Source organism: Mastomys coucha, chromosome X (assembly GCF_008632895.1).
Source record: "Mastomys coucha isolate ucsf_1 chromosome X, UCSF_Mcou_1, whole genome shotgun sequence".
NCBI lineage: Eukaryota > Metazoa > Chordata > Mammalia > Rodentia > Muridae > Mastomys > Mastomys coucha.
Genome location: NC_045030.1, coordinates 78,834,162 through 78,840,090, shown reverse-complemented (window position 1 = coordinate 78,840,090; position 5,929 = coordinate 78,834,162). Strand labels below are relative to the sequence as shown.

General features: G+C 38.0%; 1 long non-coding RNA gene across 1 annotated transcript in view; it reads left to right on the top strand.

The window, feature by feature from the left end:
* LOC116093307 overlaps positions 1-5,686 on the top strand; it is a 20,406-nt gene extending 14,720 nt beyond the window's left edge. Inside the window, exons 3-5 of the long non-coding RNA XR_004119683.1 lie at positions 3,684-3,777; positions 4,756-4,878; positions 5,597-5,686. This is a non-coding gene — a long non-coding RNA (uncharacterized LOC116093307). The remainder of the gene's footprint in view (positions 1-3,683; positions 3,778-4,755; positions 4,879-5,596) is intronic.
* The last annotated feature ends 243 nt before the right edge of the window (positions 5,687-5,929 follow it).

Here is a 5,929-nt window from a genome sequence, read left to right as displayed (position 1 = left end):
CCCCCCCCACTGCCCAAATACCTTGGAATCAATTTTGTGTTAGCTATCTACTGCTGGGCAGGGAGCCTGGCCTTAAGTGTGGTTTGTATACAAAATGAGGCTTCCTTGGAGAAACTCATTTTTCCTTTGTGAGTGCTAGTCAATTCCATATAGTTTCTTAGTTGGGGATGGGAGATTGTGTCTATTTCTCTTTCTCAGCATTGGGACTTTGGCTTGAAACTGTGTAGACCCATGCATGCTACATGGTATCTGTTGAGTTCATATGTATGTTGTTGGTCTTCTTGTATCTGGAGAGCACTGTTTCCGTGGTATCATTCATCCCATCTGGCTCTTACAAATTTTCAGTCTCCTCCTTCACATAATTCCCTGAGCCCTGTAGGGAGGGTTTTGATAGAGACATCTCATTTAGGGCTGAGTGCTCCACTATCTCTCACTCTCTGCACATTGTCCAGTTGTGAGTCTCTGTATTAGTTCCCATCTACTATAGGAGGAAGCTTCTCTGATTATTGCTAAGCAAGACACTGATCTATGTAGTTAGGAGTCATTTTATCACTACATTTCTTTAGAAGAACAATTTTCTCTTTTCCTCTATGCCCATGGTCTAACTATTTTCATATTCTTGGCCAGTTGAATATTGTCAGACATGGGTTCCATCTAATGGAGTGGGCCTTAAATCTAATCAGATAGTAGGTGGTTCCTCCCATAAGTTTTGTGCCACAATTACACCAACATATCTTTTAGGTAGGTCACCACTGAAGAATGATGAGTTTGTAGCAAGGTAGATGTTTACCTTTCTCCTCTGGTAGTATGCAGAGTAACTTCCATAAACACTATACCATAAACACTAATTGGAAGGAGTGAAGGCTCGAGGTAGGTACCAACTTGACTTCTCCATGTTCATTACAAAGAAATGATCCAATTTCTTTCTAAATAGGTGTCCTCCCCATCCAAGAGTAGAGTTCTTGCCTCTCATCAGAGGACAGTTCCCACAACTAGGCAAAGTACTGAGAGTAAGTGACTGTGAAATTCTCAGTGAGTAGAAGGCTCAGGGATCAAAATGGAAGAGAGAGCAAAAAGAAGTCACCAAGGGATTACTGCAAAACAGTGTCTTCTGGACATGGCAGGGCCCTTGTACTCATGAGCGCATAGCAGCTGTGGTTGCCTGATGGAGATCTGCACGATTTCAAATTAGTCAATATTCCAGTATGCATTGGGAAGAGGATGGGGTTAGAAGCTCTCATCCCCTAAGGTTCTACAGATATATGATGGCTACTAGAGGAGGAAAAAAAATTCTTTAGGAGTGTGGCTTCTCACAGGTTGACCATATTTCAGTGGGGCCCCTTACCTACACATATATGGACAGCTTTAATTGGATGCAATATGTTAAAAAAAAAAAAAAGGAAAATGGACTCTCTCCTAGTAACTGTCAAGTACCAGTAGCTTCTCAGCTAGGAATAAGGGCTTATCAATCCTATTCCAATCCAAGCTGGGAGGTTTGTCTGGCTTGATCTCGTGCAGGTCTTTCGAATAGAGTCAGTCACATCTGCTGTGAGTTCATATGTGCAATGGCTCTGCCACATATGGCAAATCCTCTTTCATTGCAGATATCTACTACCCATGGCAGTTTTTGACATGGACACAGTTCCTGACAGCCTACCTAGGTTTCAGGGCATGGTCCTACACATACAGAAAACATGAACTGGACTCATGGCTTTAGAAAGAGAACATGAAGTCAGGAAGGAAACTGATAGGAAGATAAGGGAGAAGTTGAAGGGGAAAAGAGGTGGGTATGAGCAAAATACACTGCATATATGTATAAAATTCTCATACAACAAATACAATAACTATAATATAAGGAACTTTAGATTTTTATTTTTAAACATTTCCAATATTTACAAAGGATTTCTTTTTATTTGATGATCTTAGACAATGTAATTTTAAAAGATTCATTTTATTTGTATGAGTGTTTTCCCTGCATTGTATATATGTACATGAAAGTGTGTTTGACATCTGTGAAGGTCAGAAGAGGGTGCCTGATCTTCTGGAACATGAGTGACAGACGGTTGGGGTGACTCAAATCTAATTTTCTACAAGAGCAATAAGTGCTCTTAACTGTTCAGCTATCTCTCTAGCTCTCATACAACATATTTCAATCATATTCACTTCCTTCTCTGATTATTCCAGGATATACCCTGTCTAATTTGTGCTTTCAAACATTTCTAGTACAATCGGTGCTGCTTCTACTTTTGGGTATGTTGCTATCCACTGGAGCATGGTTGGTCTACCAGGACCCTACATCTTTTAAGAGAATTAAATTTTCTTCTAGTAGCTCTCAATCACTTAATAACTCCTCAGCTAGGGGTTGGGATTTTGTGCCCACTTTCCCCTTCTATGCTTGGATTTGGTGTAGTGTGTGTTTTGTATAGCTCTTGTGTAGGATGTCAAAACCATTGTGAGTTTTTATGCATAACTGCTATGGTTGTATCTAGAAAACACTTGTCATCTACCACTTCTGGCTACGATCTTTCCTCTATATTTCCCACAGTTATCCTTAGGCTTTGGGAGGAGGAGTATGATACATATGTCCTTTTTAGGGTTGAGTTTTCCACAGCCACTTATTTTCTGTACCTTGGACAGTTGAAGGTCTCTGAGTTGTTATCTATTGCAAATACAAGTTCACTGATGAGAGCTTAGAGACATACTAATCTGTGGGTTTAATAAGTCCTTATGAGGTGGCTTAATACTATGAAGACTGTTAGCCATGGATCCTTAGAGATTATAACCCAGGAGCAGAGTGATGAACATATTAGAGATACTTTGGTTTCTCAGTTTGGCTTTTAAGCTAATTTCTGGGTATATCTTTAAAAGCATAGAAGTAAATTTGGTTGATAAATGACATTATGGAATTTCTTTTCTGTTGGAGAAGAGACAGCTTGTCCAGATATTTACAGAACTTAACTTAGGTATTCTGGTCGATATATGGTTATCTCTCGGAATAATAGTGAAAATATTATCATCTAATGTACCTGGTAGTTGTCCTTCCCTCTTCCTTTCTGAGACAAAGACCTCACTGTATCATACACATTCTGACTTCTGCCTTGGGTAGATATTGTGCCTATGTGCTGTCCCCTACAGGGTTTACAATAACAGATATTGTCATTATTTTCTGCCCCTGGGGATTGGGTTACACTTTGTTTAAGCAAAGCAAAGTACTTAAAATGTTGTTGACTGTGTTGAGGGGAAGGCTTTCTGTCTGCTTTGTCATAAGGATATAACAAGCTTAATGTCTGCAATGGCAGAAATAGAAGCCAAGACTTGCCTTGGTTGCTTGAGTTTTTGTATTATTCAATTTTAAGAAATAAAGAGGATGTAGTTCAGCAGTGGTATGCATGCATAGAGTACTGTAGACCCTGGTTTTTCATCCTCAGCAACAGGAATAAAGGAAAGGCAAAGGTCAGTGGAAGCAACCTGATTAGTTAGGTGAAGTATTTAAGCAACCAGAATTTAGAAAGAAAGACTTAATTTTGACAGTAGGTTGTATAATTTATGGCCAAGAGTTTTCAATTTTATAAAAACCCTTTGGTCACTAAGGTGTTTGAAATGTATAAAAATTGTGTGTGTGTGTGTGTGTGTGTGTGTGTGTACTCTTGTGTATCTGGGTATATGTGTATATATCTCCACAGCATAACTGCAGTTGGACAACAAAATATCTCCTGGTGTTAAAACTGTCACTAGTAGAAAAATCATGGGCTCCTGGAAATGCTGCTGAGATTACAGGTGTGTGAAGCCATGTACTGATTTATGTGATACTGGGGATTAAATTTAGGGCTTCCTGCATACTAGGAAATCACTCTTCCAACCAAGGTACACCCCCAGCCCCTTAAATATATCTTCTAGGGGTTTATTTTTATAACTGAGAATAGCTCACAATGGGAAAGAAAACAAGAATCTGTGCAAAGTGTTGAAGGGATTAGAATGTTTCAGCTGTACGCTGACGAGGAAATGAGAATGACAGGAATATTTATAAAAGAAAAATGAGCAATGTGTGTTAGTTACTTTTCTGTTGCTGTGCTAAAATACCATGATCAAGGCAACTTACAGAGGAAGAATTTATTTGGGCTTATGGTTCCAGAGAGATAAGAGTCTATCATGTCAGGGAAGCATGGCAGAAAGCTCCAATTAATGCAGCAGGAACTGGGTGGTGGGGAATCACATTTGGAAACTTAAGCAAGAAGCATCACATCTGGAACCATAAACATAATGTATAGAGAGTAAATTGTAAGCAGGGCAAGGCCTTAAGCTCTCAAATCCTGTCTCCAGTGACTTGCATCCTCTAGATAGGCCCTGTATTATAAACTTTCCTGCCACTTTCTAATATTTTCTAAACAGCACCATCAACTGGTGACCAAGTGTGTAAATGTTTGGGACTAGGTGGGGAGGGGGATCTCTCATTCACACTACAATAGGATGGTTTTCAAAAATGTGGTTTTTACTGCTTCTTCAGGACAGAAAGGTAGAGAGAGGAAAACAGATTGTAGTTTAAGACAAACACATCCCTCCATTATTTTATATAAACAGTTAAACTGTTCCTGGAAATTAGAGCATTAAATGCACAGAGGACAAATTTATTAGTTCTAAGTTGTCTAGTAGTTAATACCAATAGGAGTTTCATATATGCTTGAGTTTAAATACTAACATTTTAAGGATAAAACAAATGTAATAAAAAGATAACAGCTTTCTCCATTATCTACTGAGGCATGACCAGAAGCTTTTTGAGAAAATAGTCAAGAAACCATGAAATAAAATGAATTATTTGAATTGGAATAAAAAAATAAAATGGACTTCCTTCTGACACAAAGGCTTCTCTGACACAAAGTTGTGAGTAAAGATTTTTGGCTATGTCTCTCCTGATCTTTCACATCTTGAAATTCTGCCCAATATCATGAAATGATTTTAATAATAATAGCATCATCTAGTTTGGCTGATTATCCCTAAATGAACTTAGGGATCTTTGTTTGCATTCAAGACTTAGAAAGAAATTTTGTAGTTTTTAGATGTTCATTTTCAATTCATGAGCTTGCCTGTGCAAGCCACACTGTCTGAAAATAAATGAATGTTAGAGGTTTATAGTCACAAGTCATCCAACCCTTTGGAACACAATAAAAATAATTGTTTTCTTGCAGGCTAGTCACTGTTGAACAATTACTCAATATTTTTGAGTATGAGATGGAAGAAAATCCACAAATCTTAAAGCTCTAATTGTTTAATACCAAAAGAAAACATTTACAAAGTATTCTACATTGGAAATCATGGGTGGGATAAAGGTGAAACAAAAAAGAGAAATTTATTCTTATGAAACACATACCTTTTGTTACATGGTTGAGATGTTGTTCAAGGTCAGAAATTAACTCAGATTAACTTCTGTGATAGTTAATCTAAGTTGTCAACTTAAGATCTAGAATCATCTGGCAGATGGGTTTCTTGCAATACCTTTGCTGGATTATCTTGGTCAACTTAATTCAAGTAGAGTCCTGGACTGTATAAAAAGGAGAAAGGAAGCTGAGCACAAACACTAGCTCTCTGCTTTTAATTGCAGATACAATATGACTAACTGCCAGGATCCACCCACCATTATGGACTTTACTTGAATTCTTATTTTTGTCAGGAAATTTTGAAAGTCTCCCCATCCCCAGAGGTAAGCTACCGCTGAATTCCCAGGGCTTTTCAGTATCACGGGAAAATGAATACCATTAGCAACAGAAGAATAAATTTATTATTGCAATTTTGATGTACTGAAAAATGGATGTAAAAGCCCAGAAGGAGAGACCTAGAGAACCCTGGCATCTGTGATTTTATGTAAGACCAAAGCAGAGTAGAAGCATGATGCATTTCTCAACATGCCTCAGAGGAACATTAATAACCACTTAAG